General features: G+C 38.2%; 33 non-coding genes across 33 annotated transcripts; all 33 read left to right on the top strand.

Moving 5' to 3' along the window:
* The first annotated feature begins 713 nt into the window (after nucleotides 1–713).
* Nucleotides 714–797, top strand: TRNAL-UAA (transfer RNA leucine (anticodon UAA)). The gene has a single exon. It is a non-coding gene; the product is annotated as a tRNA-Leu (tRNA).
* Nucleotides 798–1,184: 387 nt separating this feature from the next.
* On the top strand, nucleotides 1,185–1,268 carry TRNAL-UAA (transfer RNA leucine (anticodon UAA)). The gene has a single exon. It is a non-coding gene; the product is annotated as a tRNA-Leu (tRNA).
* Nucleotides 1,269–2,125: 857 nt separating this feature from the next.
* On the top strand, nucleotides 2,126–2,209 carry TRNAL-UAA (transfer RNA leucine (anticodon UAA)). The gene has a single exon. It is a non-coding gene; the product is annotated as a tRNA-Leu (tRNA).
* Nucleotides 2,210–2,596: 387 nt separating this feature from the next.
* On the top strand, nucleotides 2,597–2,680 carry TRNAL-UAA (transfer RNA leucine (anticodon UAA)). The gene has a single exon. It is a non-coding gene; the product is annotated as a tRNA-Leu (tRNA).
* An 860-nt stretch (nucleotides 2,681–3,540) lies between these two features.
* Nucleotides 3,541–3,624, top strand: TRNAL-UAA (transfer RNA leucine (anticodon UAA)). Its single transcript has one exon. It is a non-coding gene; the product is annotated as a tRNA-Leu (tRNA).
* Nucleotides 3,625–4,010: 386 nt separating this feature from the next.
* Nucleotides 4,011–4,094, top strand: TRNAL-UAA (transfer RNA leucine (anticodon UAA)). Its single transcript has one exon. It is a non-coding gene; the product is annotated as a tRNA-Leu (tRNA).
* Nucleotides 4,095–4,717: 623 nt separating this feature from the next.
* Nucleotides 4,718–4,801, top strand: TRNAL-UAA (transfer RNA leucine (anticodon UAA)). The gene has a single exon. It is a non-coding gene; the product is annotated as a tRNA-Leu (tRNA).
* A 151-nt stretch (nucleotides 4,802–4,952) lies between these two features.
* TRNAL-UAA (transfer RNA leucine (anticodon UAA)) lies at nucleotides 4,953–5,036 on the top strand. The gene has a single exon. It is a non-coding gene; the product is annotated as a tRNA-Leu (tRNA).
* A 12,205-nt stretch (nucleotides 5,037–17,241) lies between these two features.
* On the top strand, nucleotides 17,242–17,314 carry TRNAR-ACG (transfer RNA arginine (anticodon ACG)). The gene has a single exon. It is a non-coding gene; the product is annotated as a tRNA-Arg (tRNA).
* Nucleotides 17,315–17,405: 91 nt separating this feature from the next.
* TRNAR-ACG (transfer RNA arginine (anticodon ACG)) lies at nucleotides 17,406–17,478 on the top strand. Its single transcript has one exon. It is a non-coding gene; the product is annotated as a tRNA-Arg (tRNA).
* A 90-nt stretch (nucleotides 17,479–17,568) lies between these two features.
* Nucleotides 17,569–17,641, top strand: TRNAR-ACG (transfer RNA arginine (anticodon ACG)). Its single transcript has one exon. It is a non-coding gene; the product is annotated as a tRNA-Arg (tRNA).
* Nucleotides 17,642–17,728: 87 nt separating this feature from the next.
* On the top strand, nucleotides 17,729–17,801 carry TRNAR-UCG (transfer RNA arginine (anticodon UCG)). Its single transcript has one exon. It is a non-coding gene; the product is annotated as a tRNA-Arg (tRNA).
* Nucleotides 17,802–17,892: 91 nt separating this feature from the next.
* Nucleotides 17,893–17,965, top strand: TRNAR-ACG (transfer RNA arginine (anticodon ACG)). The gene has a single exon. It is a non-coding gene; the product is annotated as a tRNA-Arg (tRNA).
* An 86-nt stretch (nucleotides 17,966–18,051) lies between these two features.
* Nucleotides 18,052–18,124, top strand: TRNAR-UCG (transfer RNA arginine (anticodon UCG)). Its single transcript has one exon. It is a non-coding gene; the product is annotated as a tRNA-Arg (tRNA).
* A 249-nt stretch (nucleotides 18,125–18,373) lies between these two features.
* TRNAR-UCG (transfer RNA arginine (anticodon UCG)) lies at nucleotides 18,374–18,446 on the top strand. The gene has a single exon. It is a non-coding gene; the product is annotated as a tRNA-Arg (tRNA).
* A 90-nt stretch (nucleotides 18,447–18,536) lies between these two features.
* TRNAR-ACG (transfer RNA arginine (anticodon ACG)) lies at nucleotides 18,537–18,609 on the top strand. Its single transcript has one exon. It is a non-coding gene; the product is annotated as a tRNA-Arg (tRNA).
* Nucleotides 18,610–18,700: 91 nt separating this feature from the next.
* Nucleotides 18,701–18,773, top strand: TRNAR-ACG (transfer RNA arginine (anticodon ACG)). Its single transcript has one exon. It is a non-coding gene; the product is annotated as a tRNA-Arg (tRNA).
* A 91-nt stretch (nucleotides 18,774–18,864) lies between these two features.
* TRNAR-ACG (transfer RNA arginine (anticodon ACG)) lies at nucleotides 18,865–18,937 on the top strand. Its single transcript has one exon. It is a non-coding gene; the product is annotated as a tRNA-Arg (tRNA).
* A 263-nt stretch (nucleotides 18,938–19,200) lies between these two features.
* TRNAR-ACG (transfer RNA arginine (anticodon ACG)) lies at nucleotides 19,201–19,273 on the top strand. Its single transcript has one exon. It is a non-coding gene; the product is annotated as a tRNA-Arg (tRNA).
* A 250-nt stretch (nucleotides 19,274–19,523) lies between these two features.
* TRNAR-UCG (transfer RNA arginine (anticodon UCG)) lies at nucleotides 19,524–19,596 on the top strand. Its single transcript has one exon. It is a non-coding gene; the product is annotated as a tRNA-Arg (tRNA).
* A 90-nt stretch (nucleotides 19,597–19,686) lies between these two features.
* Nucleotides 19,687–19,759, top strand: TRNAR-ACG (transfer RNA arginine (anticodon ACG)). The gene has a single exon. It is a non-coding gene; the product is annotated as a tRNA-Arg (tRNA).
* Nucleotides 19,760–19,846: 87 nt separating this feature from the next.
* On the top strand, nucleotides 19,847–19,919 carry TRNAR-UCG (transfer RNA arginine (anticodon UCG)). Its single transcript has one exon. It is a non-coding gene; the product is annotated as a tRNA-Arg (tRNA).
* Nucleotides 19,920–20,010: 91 nt separating this feature from the next.
* TRNAR-ACG (transfer RNA arginine (anticodon ACG)) lies at nucleotides 20,011–20,083 on the top strand. Its single transcript has one exon. It is a non-coding gene; the product is annotated as a tRNA-Arg (tRNA).
* An 86-nt stretch (nucleotides 20,084–20,169) lies between these two features.
* TRNAR-UCG (transfer RNA arginine (anticodon UCG)) lies at nucleotides 20,170–20,242 on the top strand. The gene has a single exon. It is a non-coding gene; the product is annotated as a tRNA-Arg (tRNA).
* A 249-nt stretch (nucleotides 20,243–20,491) lies between these two features.
* Nucleotides 20,492–20,564, top strand: TRNAR-UCG (transfer RNA arginine (anticodon UCG)). The gene has a single exon. It is a non-coding gene; the product is annotated as a tRNA-Arg (tRNA).
* A 90-nt stretch (nucleotides 20,565–20,654) lies between these two features.
* Nucleotides 20,655–20,727, top strand: TRNAR-ACG (transfer RNA arginine (anticodon ACG)). Its single transcript has one exon. It is a non-coding gene; the product is annotated as a tRNA-Arg (tRNA).
* Nucleotides 20,728–20,818: 91 nt separating this feature from the next.
* Nucleotides 20,819–20,891, top strand: TRNAR-ACG (transfer RNA arginine (anticodon ACG)). The gene has a single exon. It is a non-coding gene; the product is annotated as a tRNA-Arg (tRNA).
* A 91-nt stretch (nucleotides 20,892–20,982) lies between these two features.
* Nucleotides 20,983–21,055, top strand: TRNAR-ACG (transfer RNA arginine (anticodon ACG)). Its single transcript has one exon. It is a non-coding gene; the product is annotated as a tRNA-Arg (tRNA).
* Nucleotides 21,056–21,318: 263 nt separating this feature from the next.
* Nucleotides 21,319–21,391, top strand: TRNAR-ACG (transfer RNA arginine (anticodon ACG)). Its single transcript has one exon. It is a non-coding gene; the product is annotated as a tRNA-Arg (tRNA).
* Nucleotides 21,392–21,641: 250 nt separating this feature from the next.
* TRNAR-UCG (transfer RNA arginine (anticodon UCG)) lies at nucleotides 21,642–21,714 on the top strand. The gene has a single exon. It is a non-coding gene; the product is annotated as a tRNA-Arg (tRNA).
* Nucleotides 21,715–21,804: 90 nt separating this feature from the next.
* On the top strand, nucleotides 21,805–21,877 carry TRNAR-ACG (transfer RNA arginine (anticodon ACG)). The gene has a single exon. It is a non-coding gene; the product is annotated as a tRNA-Arg (tRNA).
* An 85-nt stretch (nucleotides 21,878–21,962) lies between these two features.
* TRNAR-UCG (transfer RNA arginine (anticodon UCG)) lies at nucleotides 21,963–22,035 on the top strand. Its single transcript has one exon. It is a non-coding gene; the product is annotated as a tRNA-Arg (tRNA).
* Nucleotides 22,036–22,126: 91 nt separating this feature from the next.
* On the top strand, nucleotides 22,127–22,199 carry TRNAR-UCG (transfer RNA arginine (anticodon UCG)). The gene has a single exon. It is a non-coding gene; the product is annotated as a tRNA-Arg (tRNA).
* The last annotated feature ends 78 nt before the right edge of the window (nucleotides 22,200–22,277 follow it).

The raw sequence follows: 22,277 nt of genomic DNA, 5'->3' as shown, positions 1-22,277 counted from the left end.
AAGCGTGTCAAGATGACCGAGTGGTCTAAGGCGTCAGATTTAAGCTCTGATCCTCGTATAAGCGCGTGGGTTCGAACCCCACTTCTGACAACGAATTGTTTCATTTTAATAACATGTACCTCATGCTCACGAAGCGCTTCTCTAGTATGGAAACAAGTGAGTGGCTTTACGGAGCATAGAATTCCGAGAGGTATTTGGGGTGGTACTATAGCTTCATTTTCAAGGAAAACGTTTAGAACGTGTCAGGATGGCCGAGTGGTCTAAGGCGTCAGATTTAAGCTCTGATCCTCGTATGAGGGCGTGGGTTCGAACCTCACTTCTGAAAACGAATTGTTTAATTTTAATAACATGTATCTCATGATCAGAAAAGGCTTCTCTAGTATGGCAACAAGTGAGTGGCTTTATGGAGCATAGAATGCCGAGAGGTATTTCGGGGTTGTATTATTGCTGGTTTTTCAAGGAAAACGATTAAAAGCGTGTCAAGATGACTGAGTGGTCTAAGGCGTCAGAATTAAGCTCTGATCCTCGTATGAGGGCGTGGGTTCGTACCCCACTTCTTACAACGAATTGTTTCATTTTAATAACATGTATCTCATGATCAGAAAAGGCTTCTCTAGTATGGCAACAAGTGAGTGGCTTTATGGAGCATAGAATTCCGAGAGATATTTCGGAAGGTACTATAGCTTCATTTTCAAGGAAAACGTTTAGAACGCGTCAGGATGGCCGAGTGGTCTAAGGCGTCAGATTTAATCTCTGATCTTCGTATGAGGGCGTGGGTTCGAACCCCACTTCTGACAACGAATTGTTTCATTTTAATAACATGTTTCTCATGATCAGAAAAGGCTTCTGTAGTATGGCAACAAGTGAGTGGCTTTATGGAGCATAGAATTCCCAGAGGTATTTCGGGGTTGTACTATAGCTGGATTTCAAGGAAAACGTTTAAAAGCGTGTCAAGATGGCCGAGTGGTCTAAGGCGTCAGATTTAAGCTCTGATCCTCGTATGAGCGCGTGGGTTCGAACCCCACTTCTGTCAACGAATTGTTTCATTTTAATAACATGTACCTCATGCTCACGAAGCGCTTCTCTAGTATGGAAACAAGGGAGTGACTTTATGGAGCATAGAATTCCGAGAGGTATTTCGGGTGGTACTATAGCTTCATTTTCAAGGAAAACGTTCAGAACGTGTCAGGATGGCCGAGTGGTCTAAGGCGTCAGATTTAAGCTCTCATCCTCGTATGAGGGCGTGGGTTCGAACCCCACTTCTGACAACGAATTGTTTCATTTTAATAACATGTATCTCATGCTCACGAAGCGCTTCTCTAGTATCGAAACAAGTGAGTGGCTTCATGGAGCATAGAATTCCGAGAGTTATTTCGGGTGGTACTATAACTTCATTTCAAGGTAAACGTTTTAAAGCGTGTCAGGATGGCAGAGTGGTCTAAGGCGTCAGATTTAATCTCTGATCCTCGTATGAGGGCGTGGATTCGAACCCCACTTCTGACAACGAATTGTTTCATTTTAATAACATGTACCTCATGCTCACGAAGCGCTTCTCTAGTATGGAAACAAGTGAGTGGCTTTATGGAGCATAGAATTCCGAGAGGTATTTCGGGTGGTACTATAGCTTCATTTTCAAGGAAAACGTTTAGAACGTGTCAGGATGGCCGAGTGGTCTAAGGCGTCAGATTTAAGCTCTGATCCTCGTATGAGGGCGTGGGTTCGAACCCCACTTCTTACAACGAATTGTTTCATTTTAATAACATGTATCTCATGATCAGAAAAGGCTTCTCTAGTATGGCAACAAGTGAGTGGCTTTATGGAGCATAGAATTCCGAGAGGTATTTCGGGATTGTACTATAGCTGGATTTCAAGGAAAACGTTTAAAAGCGGGTCAAGATGACCGAGTGGTCTAAGGCTTCAGAATTAAGCTCTGATCCTCGTATGAGGGCGTGGGTTCGTACCCCACTTCTTACAACGAATTGTTTCATTTTAATAACATGTATCTCATGATCAGAAAAGGCTTCTCTAGTATGGCAACAAGTGAGTGGCTTTATGGAGCATAGAATTCCGAGAGATATTTCGGAAGGTACTATAGCTTCATTTTCAAGGAAAACGTTTAGAACGCGTCAGGATGGCCGAGTGGTCTAAGGCGTCAGATTTAATCTCTGATCTTCGTATGAGGGCGTGGGTTCGAACCCCACTTCTGACAACGAATTGTTTCATTTTAATAACATGTTTCTCATGATCAGAAAAGGCTTCTGTAGTATGGCAACAAGTGAGTGGCTTTATGGAGCATAGAATTCCCAGAGGTATTTCGGGGTTGTACTATAGCTGGATTTCAAGGAAAACGTTTAAAAGCGTGTCAAGATGGCCGAGTGGTCTAAGGCGTCAGATTTAAGCTCTGATCCTCGTATGAGGGCGTGGGTTCGTACCCCACTTCTTACAACGAATTGTTACATTTTAATAACATGTATCTCATGCTCACGAAGCGCTTCTCTAGTATGGAAACAAGTGAGTGGCTTTATGGAGCATAGAATTCCGAGAGATATTTCGGGTGGTACTATAGCTTCATTTTCAAGGAAAACGTTTAGAACGTGTCAGGATGGCCGAGTGGTCTAAGGCGTCAGATTTAAGCTCTGATCCTCGTATGAGGGCGTGGGTTCGAACCCCACTTCTGACAACGAATTGTTTCATTTTAAAAACATGTATCTCATGATCAGAAAAGGGTTCTCTAGTATGGCAACAAGTGAGTGGCTTTATGGAGCATAGAATGACGAGAGGTATTTCGGGGTTGTATTATTGCTGGTTTTTCAAGGAAAACGATTAAAAGCGTGTCAAGATGACTGAGTGGTCTAAGGCGTCAGAATTAAGCTCTGATCCTCGTATGAGGGCGTGGGTTCGAACCCCACTTCTTACAACGAATTGTTTCATTTTAATAACATGTATCTCATGCTCACGAAGCGCTTCTCTAGTATGGAAACAAGTGAGTGGCTTTATGGAGCATAGAATTCCGAGAGATATTTCGGGTGGTACTATAGCTTCATTTTCAAGGAAAACGTTTAGAACGCGTCAGGATGGCCGAGTGGTCTAAGGCGTCAGATTTAAGCTCTGATCCTCGTATGAGGGCGTGGGTTCGAACACTACTTCTGGCAACGAATTGTTTCATTTTAATAACTTGTATCTTATGATCAGAAAAGGCTTCTCTAGTATGGCAACAAGTGAGTGGCTTTATGGAGCATAGAATTCCGAGAGGTATTTCGGGGTTGTATTATTGCTGGATTTTCAAGGAAAACGTTTAAAAGCGTGTCAAGATGACCGAGTGGTCTAAGGCGTCAGATTTAAGCTCTGTTCCTCGTATGAGCGCGTGGGTTCGAACCCCACTTCTGTCAACGAATTGTTTCATTTTAATAACATGTACCTCATGCTCACGAAGCGCTTCTCTAGTATGGAAACAAGTGAGTGACTTTATGGAGCATAGAATTCCGAGAGGTATTTCGGGTGGTACTATAGCTTCATTTTCAAGGAAAACGTTCAGAACGTGTCAGGATGGCCGAGTGATCTAAGGCGTCAGATTTAAGCTCTGATCCTCGTATGAGGGCGTGGGTTCGAACCCCACTTCTGACAACGAATTGTTTCATTTTAATAACATGTATCTCATGCTCACGAAGCGCTTCTCTAGTATCGAAACAAGTGAGTGGCTTCATGGAGCATAGAATTCCGAGAGTTATTTCGGGTGGTACTATAGCTTCATTTCAAGGTAAACGTTTTAAAGCGTGTCAGGATGGCAGAGTGGTCTAAGGCGTCAGTTTTAATCTCTGATCCTCGTATGAGGGCGTGGATTCGAACCCCACTTCTGACAACGAATTGTTGCATTTTAATAACATGTACCTCATGCTCACGAAGCGCTTCTCTAGTATGGAAACAAGTGAGTGGCTTTATGGAGCATAGAATTCCGAGAGGTATTTCGGGTGGTACTATAGCTTCATTTTCAAGGAAAACGTTTAGATCGTGTCAGGATGGCCGAGTGGTCTAAGGCGTCAGATTTAAGCTCTGATCCTTGTATGAGGTCGTGGGTTCGAACCCTACTTCTGACAACGAATTGTTACATTTTAATAACATGTATCTCATGCTCACGAAGCGCTTCTCTAGTCTGGCAACAAGTGAGTGGCTTTATGGAGCATAGAATGCCGAGAGGTATTTCGGAGTTGTATTATTGCTGGATTTTCAAGGAAAACGTTTAAAAGCGTGTCAAGATGACCGAGTGGTCTAAGGCGTCAGATTTAAGCTCTGATCCTCGTATAAGCGCGTGGGTTCGAACCCCACTTCTGACAACGAATTGTTTCATTTTAATAACATGTACCTCATGCTCACGAAGCGCTTCTCTAGTATGGAAACAAGTGAGTGGCTTTACGGAGCATAGAATTCCGAGAGGTATTTCGGGTGGTACTATAGCTTCATTTTCAAGGAAAACGTTTAGAACGTGTCAGGATGGCCGAGTGGTCTAAGGCGTCAGATTTAAGCTCTGATCCTCGTATGAGGGCGTGGGTTCGTACCCCACTTCTTACAACGAATTGTTTCATTTTAATAACATGTATCTCATGATCAGAAAAGGCTTCTCTAGTATGGCAACAAGTGAGTGGCTTTATGGAGCATAGAATTCCGAGAGATATTTCGGAAGGTACTATAGCTTCATTTTCAAGGAAAACGTTTAGAACGCGTCAGGATGGCCGAGTGGTCTAAGGCGTCAGATTTAAGCTCTGATCTTCGTATGAGGGCGTGGGTTCGAACCCCACTTCTGACAACGAATTGTTTCATTTTAATAACATGTTTCTCATGCTCACGAAGCGCTTCTCTAGTATGGAAACAAGTGAGTGGCTTTATGGAGCATAGAATTCCGAGAGATATTTCGGGTGGTACTATAGCTTCATTTTCAAGGAAAACGTTTAGAACGTGTCAGGATGGCCGAGTGGTCTAAGGCGTCAGATTTAAGCTCTGATCCTCGTATGAGGGCGTGGGTTCGAACCCCACTTCTGACAACGAATTGTTTCATTTTAATACACTGAGAGAAATTTAAACTGTTGAAATTACAGGAAAGTTATGGAAGCCGGTGTAGCCATAACATACATGCAATTGAAACAGGTTATCCTGTAAAATTATATTACAGGGAATTTACGGTTGAACTTACGTGACTAAGTTCCTGTAAAAATTACATGGCTAGATCCGTTAAACTAGTAGGAAAAAATGTGATAAATACACAAATTTCAACTGTACCTCTCACTCAAATGGACGTGTATTTTTAACGGAGGAATTTGTAAAATGTACCTGTTATAATTCAGTAAAATTGACTTGGGCGATATAGCAGTTTTAACAAGGAAGATTGTCGAAAATTTATGTTATAACTCAGTAAAACTGACTTGGGTGGTAGAGTAGTTTTAACAAGGAAAATTGTAGAAAATACATGTTATAATTCAGTAAAACTGACTTGGGTGATAGAGTAGTTTTAACAAAGAAAATTGTAGAAAATACATGTTTTAATTCAGTAAAACTGACTTGGGTGATAGAGTAGTTTTAACAAGGGAAGTTGTAGAAAATACATGTTATAATTCAGTAAAATTGACATATGTTATAGTGCAGTTTTACCACCGAAACGTGTAGAAAATACATGTTATATTTCAGTAACATCTACTTGCGTTTTAGAGTAGTTTCAACTGATAAGTGGGCTAAAAAAACATAGCTCTAACTGTAGTGAAAGAGTAATTTCAACAGGGAAATCGGTAGAAAATATGTCACAATTTCTGTAGATTTTACGGAAGAGATGAAGTAGTCTCAATACAAAATCGTGTATAGTTTACGCTAAATATTCATGAAGCTTTTACAGAAATAATAATATAATTTCTACAGCGAAACCCGTAGAAAATACTTATCATTTCCATAAAAGTTACTTTAGTGATAATGTTGTTAAAATGAAAAACTGGATTCAAATACGTAAGAGGTTTCAACAGATAAAATATGAAGTAGATCATACCACCCGGGTTGTATGATATGCTTATGGTAAAAATGGTATCTGCCTTGAATATATCAGAAATTAGGTACAATAAAACAAAAATGATTTTAAATTTTAGCTTTTATTAGGATTTTTACTTTTTAACAAAAATCATCAGCATTAACCTAGAAGGCCTATTACTTTCGGGTCAACTATATCCTTAGTTTTTTTACAATTTAATTTTGCAATAAGTAAAAAAATGGAATTAGATAATTAGTTAGACGAACTTCGAGCCAAAAAGGAGTACAACCCTATGCTGTAACCTTTGGGCTAAACGCTTTAGAAATATGGTGTGCAAGCCGCGAGAAATATATTTTGGTATTTCTAAAAATATTAAAAACTCAAGAACTATAGGTTATATTATAAATCTCAAGAAATAAATATAGGATCTATAGAGCTATTTCAGTGGGGGAAAATTTCGTCTGCTACGAAAATTGGGCCTGCCTTTGAGTGTGTAGGGCGGACATTTTGTGAGGGTTTTCTCTATGGGCAAATAGCATTGGTGACGTAGCCATTACCCCCTCTGAAATAGCTCTATAGTATAAGTCTCAAGAAATATAGGATAAGTCTCAAGGAATATAGGATCTATATTAAACCATTCTTCAAACAATGAAGCACCAGGCTCTATGAAAGTCTATAATTACCTCTGAAACAACTCCAAAGTACATGGACATCCCTCTGGATATTTCAAATTCAAAACATAAAACATTCCAAAGAACATGGCCAGTGCCAAAGCAAGTTTATCACTTGGTAAATGATCGTTAATTATTCTTCTGTCGACCGTAAGCATCAGTTCAGTAGCTTCAGGCAAGCTTTGACCTAAGAAGTGACAAAGTCCATGGAGTTTGCTTTGAACGTAATTAATAGAAAATTATTTACCAAAAACAATCAAGCAAGGATGAAGTGGCACTTTTTTCAAAACCTCTTCTTTAGGAGTACCAAGCTGTTAAGTATAAAATCGAATCAGTTATTCTGAACTTTATAAAGATTAAGAAGTATACGATTTCATTCGGCTTACTTCAAAGATAGGGAAAATGTTCTCAGGTGCTTCATTAAAATGATTCATTATCATTAATACCACAGAACCAATCACAGCTGTTTGATTTCTAATATTTTTTTCTTTAAGAGTTTTCAGAGTCGTTTTGCACATATCCTTGGTACTCTTAGCAAAAAATGTACAGAAAATATTGCTTTTCAAGTCGAAAAACCTTTCAAATAAGGAAAAAATGTCTTTTCCCATCATCTCTTGCAAATGAACTTTAAGGCCAACAAGTTCAAATAAAAATGGCCACTTTTCAAGGAGATTTTCAACACTAGTATTATTATGTATATCAAGTCTTTGAAGACCGTAGGTCTGTTTCATTCGTGCTTCCACTATATTAGTATCAGGATTCATTTCAAAAAACATTTTCTTTAAAATTTCACATGCATCCTCTGACGTTTGCAACTCCTCCTCATTTATTGTCGGGTTGAATTTAAGGTTTGTATTGTTTACATCAATCAAACGAGCCTGTTTTCCTTTCTTAATGTTTTTTACCAAGGGCATCACTTTTTCGGTTTGTCGGGAAAGATTTTCAAGCCGTACGTACAGTTGGACCGTAAAACTATGATAACCACATCCTAACACTTCTCCATCAATTACGTCCTTTACAGCGTTTGGGAAACGTTGGTTGAAATGACTGGCTATTATCCTCATGTCGCTCCGACTAGGCCTTGGGGATCGTTTGATGGCATCATCTACCAGATTCCTTACAACAGCATTCCGATTTTTACCTTTCCGTGTGACGTAGTCCAGGAGAGGTTCTGTAACGGCCGTGTCTGTCTGTGTGTCTGTGTGTCTGTCTGTGGGTGTGTCTGTCTGTGTGTGTGTCTGTCTGTCCGTTGTTACACCCACGTGACCGCGTTCGCAGTTTGCGTATCGGAGCAAACGTGTTCGCCATTTCCGAACTGCTTTCACAGTCACGGAAATGGCTCCTCCACTTGAGTTCTCACACCACTATCTTCTGGTCTTTGTCCATCCCACACGGACACTAGTCTGTTCTTACTGGCTTCTAATCACCACCATCTTCTGGTCTTCGTCCATTCCACGTGGACACCAGTCTGTACATACTGGCTTCTAATCACCACCATCTTCTGTTCTTTGTCAATCCCACATTGACACCAGTCTGCACTTACACTGGCTTCTAACAACACCATCCACTGGTCTTCCGTCTATTCCACATAGACACCAATCTGTATCATTGGCTTCTACTCCATTATCATCGTTTGGTTTTAGGATATACGCGGCGATCAGCTAGGGTTACGAGAAACGTCTAGCCTCCCTAAGGTGGGATCGACCACCGAAGGTTTTCGCAATTGCGCTTTTTCCTTATTAATATAATGGAAACGAATCGTATATATACCCCAAAATTTGAAGAAAGCGGGAAGAGGGGTACCCTTCACTTTAAACGTCAATATTAGCAAAGTTTGAGAAGATAATAGGTATAACTTTATTTTAAACGATTTAACTATTATTAATGTTAATTATTGAAGATTAAAATAATTAAAAATAATTATATTTATTTAAATATTAAAGATAAACCTCTCGTGCAAAGAGAGAGATTATCATTGCCTCCTATATCTACCAAGGCCCGTGCATGCGATATATTTCCTTCATTGCCTCCTATATCTATCAAGGCCCGTGCATTGTGATATATTTCATTCATTGCATAAACATAAGCGAGATTGTTTTGGGAAAAAAATACTGCTTCCACTAATGGGTTTATACTCCTTGTTACTGTTGTATAGAGTAATCATGAGAAAAGCTTTAAAAATTACGAGAGGACAGACCTTTTTTATCCTCATTCAAAAATATTTTTTGGTGCTAAGACTGCTTTAAAAAATCCAAACGGTTAGGCATTGGTAAAAAAGACAAATGATATTTTTCAAATCTTATGAGATAACGCCCACCTAGTTGAAAATTGCCGTTTTTTATCCGCGGGAGCCATTCCTTATGAGAATTTCGATGCTAGTAGGTTGTCAATTAAACTACCGGTATATTATTGTTGTTGGAAATTGGATATTAAGTCAAATTAAGTGGTTGTAAAGAGCCAGCAGGTTTTTGCCACTTCTTTTTGTGAGTATTTGATTTTTATATGTAAAATGGAGGAAGATAATGTTGAGAGTAAGGATGAAATGCGGAAGCGCAAAGCGCGGGAAAGGATGAGGGCAAAAAGGTCGACGTTTTCATTGGATACTTAAGGTTATATAATCTTCTCGACACGGAGAGGTAATATTTTGGTTTTCCCGACTTGTTTTGTGAGAGTTGCACATCTGTTGCTAAAGCTTTTTGAACTTGCTTGTTGAAAATATCCATATTTAATACATAGGCCGAAATTGTTTGGTCAGTATTTATACATGAAGTTCCTGATTTCTGTGGGTGATATTAACATGAAGTTAATAAAAATTACCAAATTAAATATGGGGAAATAATATTATGTGGTTTAAATATTACCGAAGGCTGGCTTAAATTTGAAGCTGCATTACTGGACGATAATTTGTCATTGACTTCAGCTCCAGAAGCTGTTGGACCAAGAGCTTTCTCCGAAACTATTTAAAATAATCAAAATTTGAAGTATTACAAGTAGCTGTGTATAGTTTATGCTAAATTGGGCTTGGTTTTTCACCAACCTATTTCCGGTGCTACATCAAGAAGGTTCGATTTTATGAAACTCAGAAGCCTTCGTGATTGTATAGGTTTTAGAGCCGTGTCGTTAAGGTCCGACAATGATACATATTTTAGATCGTCAACTTTCTCTACGCCTATTTTGTCACTGGCAAGGTGTTCAGTGAGATCTTTAATTGCTGCCTTATCCAAGTTTGACAAGGCTTTCGATAGAAAATCAGTAACGTTTTCTGAAGCATCTCTTGAATAGGCTGCAGCCATCTATAAAACAATTTCATTATATGAAAATAATTTTGAAAACAAACGCAATTTAAAACTTCGATATATATAGTCCCCATTATTTTGAAGCTTAAAATAACGGTATAAATATGTCTTGAAACGTAATGTTACTTGACTGGCAGTATATTTAACATAATTCCCTCTCAAAAAATCAATTAAATACCCACCAATAACATCAAATCCGGAATTCTAACCAACTGTGAAACTTCTAGGGGTGACAAACATTATGCTTTAAAGATAAAAACATTTTCCCAAATATATAATAGACCGGAAGAGGATAGAAATCAGCAAGATCAACCAGATTTGCTAGACGCCTTTGATTAATCTCGAATAACTCGTAAAGGTGTAATTCCCAATTATATTTGGAGCCAAACAGAGATGCACAAATATATACTACATCAGATGTTTTGTTAGGAACTATCAGGGTCTCGATACGTCCAAATAAAATTTCATCCTCTGTTGATTCCCAAACCACAAGTTGTCCCCGTTCATAAGTAGTACCTTTCACAGAAATTACAAATTGTTTAAGAAGGCGTTAATATATCGGAAAACGGTTTAGAATGTGGTGCTTTGACATATGCATGCATTGTGGATTACGTTACGTCTTGTTTTAAATTTTTGCAAACAGATTCGCGTCTGAGCTAAATCCCCAGAAGTATGCATTTAGATTTAAATTAACAGGGGATGTTCTGGTAAGTTTTTTAAATGGATTTGAAATCAAGTACAAACAACTTGCGTCATCATTTCATTGTCCTTTTAATCAGATATTCTTCAGTCATAAGGTTTAAAGGAAAGCGCGGCTCCGTTGGTGCCCCTTAAAGATCACTTTCCTGGCTAAGCTTTGGCAAGGTAAAATTCGTGTCCAGAAGATAAGCCAGAATGCTAGGGGCGCCAGAAGAGCCGCGCTTTGCTTTATATAAGACTGTTATATATGAAAATTTGTATTTGTTTAAATTATTTTTAAATCTAAATAATTTTCTTCTAGTTAGATTTATTTCTTAGTGAAGTCGAGGGGTAGACTCTTTGGATCTCTGTGTATACACCCGAGTTCAAAGAGCTCAGCTTTGACAGTGCATTGAATTCACGACATATTGTACACCTAAGTATCCCTTGTCATCCCCCTCGGTGAAGTGCATCTGGTCTTGCTCTCAATCACACTGCATTAGCCTCGCTTTTCGATTATAAAAACATAGGGATAACGATAGTGGTTTACCTTTCAAGTCTAGCTTTGTAGAACAAACAATGTCTCGGATTGACAGTTTTAGCTCCCTGATTTTGTTTAACAAATATTTCCCGAAAACATGTTCTTGAAATATATGAGAGTTGTGGTATTTGATATTTGGTGGGAAAGGCGAACCACACAAAAAATATGCTTGCTGAAGTTGATGTTTTTCAGCCAGCGTTTTGGTTATATTCATGAAATTTTTGGTGTTATTTGCAAACTTTTTGTATACTGCATGTTTGCTTTCAAATCGAAGTGTCCACACTCTTATAAGCGGGCCGAATTGCAAAATAAGTTCTGGATAGTGTTGAAAGAAGTAATGATGTTTTGGTTTCAATTGATAATCCGGAAATGCATTTAGTAAATTTTGTTTGTACTCAGATAGGCTAACTACCAATAAAGCGAGGTTGTGCTTTGAGATTTTAGGGGCAGCCACGACCTCAACAATTTTTTTCAGTTGCAAATATAAGTGCCAAACTGGATCAGAATAATCTCTAATTTTGTCTCGAAACACTAATGAAAGTAGTCTTAATATGCACCAAATTTGAGAAGCGTCCCCAGACAGCTTATTACCACCACCATTGGCACAACATGGTTTGTTGGCAGCATCTTTTCCTTGGTATTTGAACTCGGCTATTGCATAGTTGTAATAGTTCCAAGAAAACCATTTTCGTTCTTTGATAAAGTATAATAGGTAACGGTGCAGATCATTTGCCACTACCCCTTCAAACAAATCGTGCGCTAAGCATGGAGGCATTGCAGGCAAGCATACGTGAAAATTAATTAATTGATTGAAAACTGAATCTAATCTAACTCCTTCGTCATTTTTTATCTCAGGATTTAATTGCACTTCATTGACATTATTGTTGTATTTGGCTATAGTTCTCTTTGGGAAAACTTTTTCATCGTGTATTTCTTTACTTTGAATGAAACAATAGCGACAAATAAAGCCATTTTTAAAACTCATACTAAAGCCCCCAATCTCATGACTTCCAAGATTGTCTCCAAGAACGCTGGTTACAAAAACTTTGTGATTGTGTCCATTTACAAAAATACCATCCGTTTCAAGGACCTTCAAATCCATTACTAATTTCTCAAGGCACTTGTTACTGCCAAAAAGTTTAAAATGCGAGCTTCTACAAAAAAGTGTTAATTGAATATGATCAACTGTTGATCGAAATTCTTTGGGAATGTTTAAGAGTGTGTAGTAAACTCCTACTATTTTATGTTTACTTTTTGCCGAGCCCAAAGGGTTAACAGTTTCGAAAGCATCTTGGAATAAAAGAAGGTGGAATGCATTTTCATTTTGTTTTACATAATCCCTTTGAAATATTTTTCCGTCACTGATATCCTCCAACAATTGGTTTTTTTCATGAATATAGGTGGGCTTAGGAAATTTCAAAACTTTTCTAACTTCCTTATTTAAAATTAGAGCTAATAATGTATCTTTTATTGGAACATAATGATAAAATTGTTTTTTCTTATTTTGATAACCTAGCAAAATAGGAATCGGGCATATGTAACTAAGATTATTTTTGTAAAACTTGTGCCTGAGATAAATTGATTTAAAATTTTCATTCGCCTTTTCAAATGCACTCTCTTCCGAGCAGATTCCAACTACCTTGGTTATTACATCAGTACTTAATCCATTTTTTTTAAGTTCCACGGTTACTTTCTCAATCATCGCATTCTTTTCTAAATATTTAAGATTTGAAATTTCTTCTGCTACATACTGCACAGTAGAACTAGGCATAAACTTATTCGCCTGCCATTTTAGATAAAAAACACCGAGGCTATGAGAAAATTCATCACAAGACGGTTCAAAATTAGTTGAAGGTAATAAAGAATCAGATGCATTCTCATAATCATCAACTTCATTTTCTGTTCTATTACTTTCTTCTCTAATAATATGGTCAGGTGTTAAGTCACTTGGAACTTTTTCGGGTCTCAGTTGAAGGCTATATTTGGACTTATGATTTCGAGCAAAGTGGCAACTCATCGATTTTATATAGAAGTATACTTTCGCGTAGAGCACTCTTTGAATGGGCAAGTTATTGAAGACTCGTTTTTGAAATGTGCTTTTGCGTGGAAGTAAAAGGTCTTTAAATTATCACAGTGATAGTCGCAATTTCTAACAGTACACTTAAAATTATCTGACGAAATTTCCTGAACTTTTAAATTATCAATATCAAATGACTTTAAAGAAGTTTTGTGAAATCGGTTCGCGTGAGATTTAAATGATACAAATTTAGAAAATACTAAATGGCGTTTCGGGAAATCACAAATAAAGCTTAAGTTTGGGATATGTTTATGCAACGAAACACACTGTAAAAAATAACCGTACTGTCTAGTACCTTTAAAGGTATTTTTCAATGCATCCCCAGACGTACCTATATAGGTACTACAAAATACCGTTGTGTAAGGGTACTATGAAATACCTCTTGAAGAAGGTACTTTTGAGGACTACAAGGTATTTTGTGATCCCGTAATGGGTATCATTTAAACCTCAACAAAGGTCGGAATAAAACTTTCAAATTGTGAAAGGTACTCCTTATTACCGAAAAGGGTACCTGTTAACACTCAAAAAAGTTCGATAATATACTTCTAAAGGTATTTTGTGCTACCGAATTAGGTGTCAAATAAAACCCACAAACAGGTCTAAATTATACTTTCGCGCCATCAAAAATATTTGCGCCACATTTGAAACTGGTAAACTTTCCTTTATTACCGCGGGCTTGAATCATTTTCAGACATGGTAAGCAATACACCACTTCGATGCAAATGAGACTGAAAGACACGAGAGTAATATTTTCCTTCCATCTCAACTTTTAGTGTCTGTGTTGTGGGCTTACGGGATGAGGGTAAAATTTTGCCTTCCATCTCGCCTTTAAGTGTCTGCGCCATAGGCTTGCGGGGTCGTGAGAGTTCGCATAGTAAGCAAGGGATTAACCACTCTACATTTCCCGATACTATATTTAGCTTCCCCTTGTTAAGGAAGGTGTGATACTGTTATAGTGTAAAGGTAATTCAGGGTCTCATATACATGGATATTTTCTGAATGGCGACTGAAGGCGTAAGCTCGGATTCAAACCTTTATATTAACTATGTAAGCCTTATATCATAATTGTATTGCCTTTAAATGATGTAACGTATGCTAGTGTACATAGCTGTCAAAGAAAATAATTAATGTTAATTGTATGTAATTATATATTCAAGAAAAACCACTAGCTAGGAAACTTGAGATTGAAATTGAAATCTCGGGTAGAAAACCACTACCCTATTCTACCCTACCGAACCTATTCTTTATGGTTATTAATAATATTCCAACAGAGATTTCTTCTACGCTGTCATTACTAGTGCTACTGGTGAAGTAAACAGTTAGTGTTAGAGAATTTGGGCTTGAAGTATTATATCATGTATTTTACTTTCGTAGTGTTAATTATAATCAGCACGCCGGAACTAAAAACTCCCTCTAAAGGAGTCTGTTAAGTCCTTTTCTACTTCCAGGGTACGATAACATACCAGCAGAAGCGCAGAAACTCTAAAAGGTTTCATTATATACCTTATATTTCCAAAATACCTTTTTCGAAATCATTTAATACCCGCACTGTGAGACAACTAATAAAATACGTTCATGGGTACTAAAAAGGTCGCGGAGGTATTTTATAGTACCTTCAAAATACCTTTATTTTTAACAGTGCATGTCTATAATATGTCCCGTATGCTTTTGTTCTAAATGAACACCCACTTAACGAACACTTAAATTCCATCCTTTTGGAAATCTGAAAAAATAAAATAAATATTCCTATGGTAAAAACCCGAGGGGTCGGACACTAGCCAAAATCCCTAAAGAGAATTTACATTGAAACTTCAAAATCCCACCTAAAAACTGCTTTAAAATCCAAAAATCTCTCTCAAATCTGACTGGAATGATAAGCTAAAACCCCCGTTCTTCCAATGGCATCGCTTAGCTCAAAGGCCTGTTTAATTTATCAATGACGTAGTTCGAAAACACAAACCTTTTCTAATTTTAAAATAATTTAGATATCATTCCTGAATGTTTAACAAAGCAAACGGGTCATATTTTTAGTAAAGGGACCGATGAAGAATAAATTGATTTTTCTCTTCACCCTCCCTTTAAAATGAGCGTTTCCTTCCACGCTTGAGCCTTTGTAATTAAATACCGCGGATAAATTAGCGGGAAAATTTACTCAGTAAAAGCAGCCTCTACCAGTGTTGTTTCAATTACACTACCCCACGATAAATACATTGGAAGTTTCTATCACCGCTAAAATTAAGACTACAACCACAATAATTGGCTATTGGTCGGTTTATTAATATTTAATTTACCGTCATAACTATAAAACCAGTATATTAATCCTAGCAAACTTTTGTTCAAAAGGAGTTGAAAATGAAGTCAATTGATACAAAATGTTTAACATCTTGGGGAAGAAAATAGTCATTGTTAACTCCTCTTGACCAGGATCATAGTAATAAAATCATACCTTATCGTGTTGAGGATATTATCTGTTTTGGAATGAGAGTTCAGGCTGGGGCCCAGTTTCACAGTGGATGTAGTCACAAACTCTATATAAAATGTTTATTAGAGTTCATTTCAGATTATAAAAAAATATCATCCTAACTCATAACTATTTTACATTTCCCTAAAAATATTCCAAAATTAAAATACCAGTATATAGATAATAATTCTTATTTTAATAACCATAACCCATCTATATACCGGTAGTAAAACAGTAAGGTAAATTTATTATAATTAGAAACTTACTTTAGTTAGCAGAATTTTCTGGAATGCTGAGGAAAATGCTCTAACGACTCGAACACTAGTGTTTTTGTAAATGAGAATAATGGGCAGCCTGGCAGTGTAAAAGGCTAAAGGTAAGAAGCGGAAATTTTCCAGGTTGACACGACCAGGACGGTTGGTGCCAAAAAGGGTTCAGGGCAGGGGGGGGAAGCATAATGGTTTCACGTGAATCAGAGAGACTCGCGGATTTTGTGGGACTCTATATATCCTCTTCTGTTTCTCTCTTAAGTTATCGAAAAAAAAAGATAATTTTGGGCTTGGCCCGTTCGATCGAGTTGACTGATAAGAAAAACGTGTATCTTGGGGCTCTCCATTCAGTGGTGACCTTGCATAGAATAAACTGTACTGTCAAGTACAATATGCCGTGCCTTACTGTCGAACCACTAGCGACCTTGTGACTCAAATATTTGCTCGGGTTTTTCGTCTCTTCTTTTATTTGTTAAGAAAAAGCCTCATGAGAATTAAATTTTTGGTTATCAACATTATTTTGTTGAACTAAATACCACTAAAATATACAAGACGGCCCAAGAGCAGGCCGTAAAACTAGCCACTTAATAACGTTCTCTATAGATGAAGACACACAACTTTCGTTTTATGATCCATAAATGTATTTCGGATTTCTAATGTGTTCTAATGCGAATGAAAAAAAACAAAACAAATGAAATAGTTCCATTCCAGTTGAATTGCCATCAAAAGTTGAAACGTCCACAACATTAACTATATAAGAAGTAAAAACACACAAATTCCGTTATATGGTAATTTTAATATATAAAAGTGAGAAAAAATTCCTAAATTATTTAGTTGGACACGTAGGTGCGCCTCGAAAATTATTTTCTACATCAGGTCGGGAAGGGATTATAGAGGGGAATACAAAAAAATTTAACCTTGCCCTAATACTCGGTCACACTTAACGCGTCTGCCTTCGAAGCAGCAGATTCCTGGTTCGAGTCCTGGCAAGCTCGTTGTTTATTTTTGTAAAAGATCTTTTATGCGTCATAAAGAATGCATAAATACAATGTTTGGAAAATGTTTTTATAACACGAATCAAGGGCTTGACGCGTAATGGGTAACGCGTCTGCCTTCGAAGCAGAAAATTCCAGGTTCGAGTCCTGGCAAGCTCGGTATTACCATTTAAAGATGATTATTAGAGTATAACGAAGGGAAATTTATAATATTGCAATGCTTCAATAGCATTTTGATCAACCACTAACGGGCTTGTGACGCAATGGATAACGCGTCTGCCTACGGAGCAGAAGATTCCAGGTTCGAGTCCTGGCAAGCTCGGTATTACCATTTAAAGATGATTATTAGAGTATAACGGAAGGGAAATTTATAATATTGCAATGCTTCAATAGCATTTTGATCAACCACTAACGGGCTTGTGACGCAATGGATAACGCGTCTGCCTACGGAGCAGAAGATTCCAGGTTCGAGTCCTGGCAAGCTCGGTATTACCATTTAAAGATGATTATTAGAGTATAACGAAGGGAAATTTATAATATTGCAATGCTTCAATAGCATTTTGATCAAGCTCTAACGGGCTTGTGGCGCAATGGATAACGCGTCTGCTTACGGAGCAGAAGATTCCAGGTTCGAGTCCTGGCAAGCTCGTTGTTTATTTTCGTAAAAGATCTTTTATGCGTCATAAAGAATGCATAAAATACAATGTTTGGAAATTTTATTTAAAATACGAAGTTAGGGCTTGTGGCGTGATGGATAACGTGTCTGCCTTCGAAGCAGAAGATTCCGGGTTCGAGTCCTGGCAAGCTCGGTATTACCATTTAAAGATGATTATTAGAGTATAACGGAAGGGAAATTTATAATATTGCAATGCTTCAATAGCATTTTGATCAACTTCTAACGGGCTTGTGGCGCAATGGATAACGCGTCTGCCTACGGAGCAGAAGATTCCTGGTTCGAGTCCTGGCAAGCTCGTAGCTTATTTTTGTAAAAGATCTTTTATGCGTCATAAAGAATGCATCAAAACACTGTTTGGAAATTTTATTTATAATACGAAGCTAGGGCTTGTGGCGTAATGGATAACGTGTCTGCCTTCGAAGCAGAAGATTCCTGGTTCGAGTCCTGGCAAGCTCGTTGCTTATTTTTGTAAAAGATCTTTTATGCGTCATAAAGAATGCATAAATACAATGTTTGGAAAAAAATTTTATAACACGAAGCAAGGGCTTGACGCGTAATGGGTAACGCGTCTGCCTTCGAAGCAGAAAATTCCAGGTTCGAGTCCTGGTAAGCTCGGTATTACCATTTGAAGATGATTATTAGAGTATAACGAAGGGAAATTTATAATATTGCAATGCTTCAATAGCATTTTTATCAAGCTCTAACGGGCTTGTGGCGCAATGGATAACGCGTCTGCCTTCGAAGCAGAAAATTCCAGGTTCGAGTCCTGGCAAGCTCGGTATTACCATTTAAAGATGATTATTAGAGTATAACGAAGGGAAATTTATAATATTGCAATGCTTCAATAGCATTTTGATCAACCACTAACGGGCTTGTGACGCAATGGATAACGCGTCTGCCTACGGAGCAGAAGATTCCAGGTTCGAGTCCTGGCAAGCTCGGTATTACCATTTAAAGATGATTATTAGAGTATAACGGAAGGGAAATTTATAATATTGCAATGCTTCAATAGCATTTTGATCAACCACTAACGGGCTTGTGACGCAATGGATAACGCGTCTGCCTACGGAGCAGAAGATTCCAGGTTCGAGTCCTGGCAAGCTCGGTATTACCATTTAAAGATGATTGTTAGAGTATAACGGAAGGGAAATTTATAATATAGCAATGCTTCAATAGCATTTTGATCAACTTCTAACGGGCTTGTGGCGCAATGGATAACGCGTCTGCCTACGGAGCAGAAGATTCCAGGTTCGAGTCCTGGAGAGCTCGTTATTACCATTTAAGGATTTAAGGATGATTATTAGAGTGTAACGGAAGGGAAATTTATAATATTGCAATGCTTCAATAGCATTTTGATCAACCTCTAACGGGCTTGTGGCGTTATGGATAACGCGTCTGCCTTCGAAGCAGAAGATTCCCGGTTCGAGTCCTGGCAAGCTCGGGATTAACATTTAAAGATGATTATTAGAGAATAACGGAAGGGAAATTTATAATATTGCAATGCTTCAATAGCATTTTGATCAACCTCTAACGGGCTTGTGGCGCAAGGGTTAACGCGTCTGCCTACGAAGCAGAAGATTCCAGGTTCGAGTCCTGGCAAGCTCGTTGTTTATTTTCGTAAAAGATCTTTTATGCGTCATAAAGAATGCATAAAATACAATGTTTGGAAATTTTATTTATAACACGAAGCAAGGGCTTGACGCGTAATGGGTAACGCGTCTGCCTTCGAAGCAGAAAATTCCAGGTTCGAGTCCTGGTAAGCTCGGTATTACCATTTGAAGATGATTATTAGAGTATAACGAAGGGAAATTTATAATATTGCAATGCTTCAATAGCATTTTTATCAAGCTCTAACGGGCTTGTGGCGCAATGGATAACGCGTCTGCCTTCGAAGCAGAAAATTCCAGGTTCGAGTCCTGGCAAGCTCGGCATTACCATTTAAAGATGATTATTAGAGTATAACGAAGGGAAATTTATAATATTGCAATGCTTCAATAGCATTTTGATCAAGATCTAACGGGCTTGTGGCGCAATGGATAACGCGTCTGCTTACGGAGCAGAAGATTCCAGGTTCGAGTCCTGGCATGCTCGTTGTTTATTTTCGTAAAAGATCTTTTATGCGTCATAAAGAATGCATAAAATACAATGTTTGGAAATTTTATTTAAAATACGAAGTTAGGGCTTGTGGCGTGATGGATAACGTGTCTGCCTTCGAAGCAGAAGATTCCGGGTTCGAGTCCTGGCAAGCTCGGTATTACCATTTAAAGATGATTATTAGAGTATAACGGAAGGGAAATTTATAATATTGCAATGCTTCAATAGCATTTTGATCAACTTCTAACGGGCTTGTGGCGCAATGGATAACGCGTCTGCCTACGGAGCAGAAGATTCCTGGTTCGAGTCCTGGCAAGCTCGTAGCTTATTTTTGTAAAAGATCTTTTATGCGTCATAAAGAATGCATCAAAACACTGTTTGGAAATTTTATTTATAATACGAAGCTAGGGCTTGTGGCGTAATGGATAACGTGTCTGCCTTCGAAGCAGAAGATTCCTGGTTCGAGTCCTGGCAAGCTCGTTGCTTATTTTTGTAAAAGATCTTTTATGCGTCATAAAGAATGCATAAATACAATGTTTGGAAAAAAATTTTATAACACGAAGCAAGGGCTTGACGCGTAATGGGTAACGCGTCTGCCTTCGAAGCAGAAAATTCCAGGTTCGAGTCCTGGTAAGCTCGGTATTACCATTTGAAGATGATTATTAGAGTATAACGAAGGGAAATTTATAATATTGCAATGCTTCAATAGCATTTTTATCAAGCTCTAACGGGCTTGTGGCGCAATGGATAACGCGTCTGCCTTCGAAGCAGAAAATTCCAGGTTCGAGTCCTGGCAAGCTCGGTATTACCATTTAAAGATGATTATTAGAGTATAACGAAGGGAAATTTATAATATTGCAATGCTTCAATAGCATTTTGATCAACCACTAACGGGCTTGTGACGCAATGGATAACGCGTCTGCCTACGGAGCAGAAGATTCCAGGTTCGAGTCCTGGCAAGCTCGGTATTACCATTTAAAGATGATTATTAGAGTATAACGGAAGGGAAATTTATAATATTGCAATGCTTCAATAGCATTTTGATCAACCACTAACGGGCTTGTGACGCAATGGATAACGCGTCTGCCTACGGAGCAGAAGATTCCAGGTTCGAGTCCTGGCAAGCTCGGTATTACCATTTAAAGATGATTGTTAGAGTATAACGGAAGGGAAATTTATAATATAGCAATGCTTCAATAGCATTTTGATCAACTTCTAACGGGCTTGTGGCGCAATGGATAACGCGTCTGCCTACGGAGCAGAAGATTCCAGGTTCGAGTCCTGGAGAGCTCGTTATTACCATTTAAGGATTTAAGGATGATTATTAGAGTGTAACGGAAGGGAAATTTATAATATTGCAATGCTTCAATAGCATTTTGATCAACCTCTAACGGGCTTGTGGCGTTATGGATAACGCGTCTGCCTTCGAAGCAGAAGATTCCCGGTTCGAGTCCTGGCAAGCTCGGGATTAACATTTAAAGATGATTATTAGAGAATAACGGAAGGGAAATTTATAATATTGCAATGCTTCAATAGCATTTTGATCAACCTCTAACGGGCTTGTGGCGCAAGGGTTAACGCGTCTGCCTACGAAGCAGAAGATTCCAGGTTCGAGTCCTGGCAAGCTCGTTGTTTATTTTCGTAAAAGATCTTTTATGCGTCATAAAGAATGCATAAAATACAATGTTTGGAAATTTTATTTATAACACGAAGCAAGGGCTTGACGCGTAATGGGTAACGCGTCTGCCTTCGAAGCAGAAAATTCCAGGTTCGAGTCCTGGTAAGCTCGGTATTACCATTTGAAGATGATTATTAGAGTATAACGAAGGGAAATTTATAATATTGCAATGCTTCAATAGCATTTTTATCAAGCTCTAACGGGCTTGTGGCGCAATGGATAACGCGTCTGCCTTCGAAGCAGAAAATTCCAGGTTCGAGTCCTGGCAAGCTCGGCATTACCATTTAAAGATGATTATTAGAGTATAACGAAGGGAAATTTATAATATTGCAATGCTTCAATAGCATTTTGATCAAGATCTAACGGGCTTGTGGCGCAATGGATAACGCGTCTGCTTACGGAGCAGAAGATTCCAGGTTCGAGTCCTGGCATGCTCGTTGTTTATTTCGTAAAATATCTTTTATGCGCCATAAAGAATGCATAGATACAATGTTTGGAAATTTTTTTTATAATTCGAAGCAAGGGCTTGTGGCGTAATGGGTAACGCGTCTGCCTTCGAAGCAGAAAATTCCAGGTTCGAATCCTGGCAAGCTCGGTATTACCATTTGAAGATGATTATTAGAGTATAACGGAAGCGAAATTTATAATATTGCAATGCTTCAATAGCATTTTGATCAACCTCTAACGGGCTTGTGGCGCAATGGATAACGCGTCTGCCTTCGAAGCAGAAAATTCCAGGTTCGAGTCCTGGCAAGCTCGGTATTACCATTGAGAGATGATTATTAGAGTGTAACGAAGGGAAATTTATAATATTGCAATGCTTCAATAGCATTTTGA

Source organism: Phalangium opilio, unplaced genomic scaffold, assembly GCF_054372755.1.
Source record: "Phalangium opilio isolate 3A_F unplaced genomic scaffold, DU_Popi_V2 ptg000037l_1, whole genome shotgun sequence".
Classification (NCBI taxonomy): Eukaryota; Metazoa; Arthropoda; class Arachnida; order Opiliones; family Phalangiidae; genus Phalangium; species Phalangium opilio.
The sequence above is the reverse complement of the archived record's forward strand: the minus strand, read 5'-3'. Positions and strand labels throughout refer to the sequence as shown.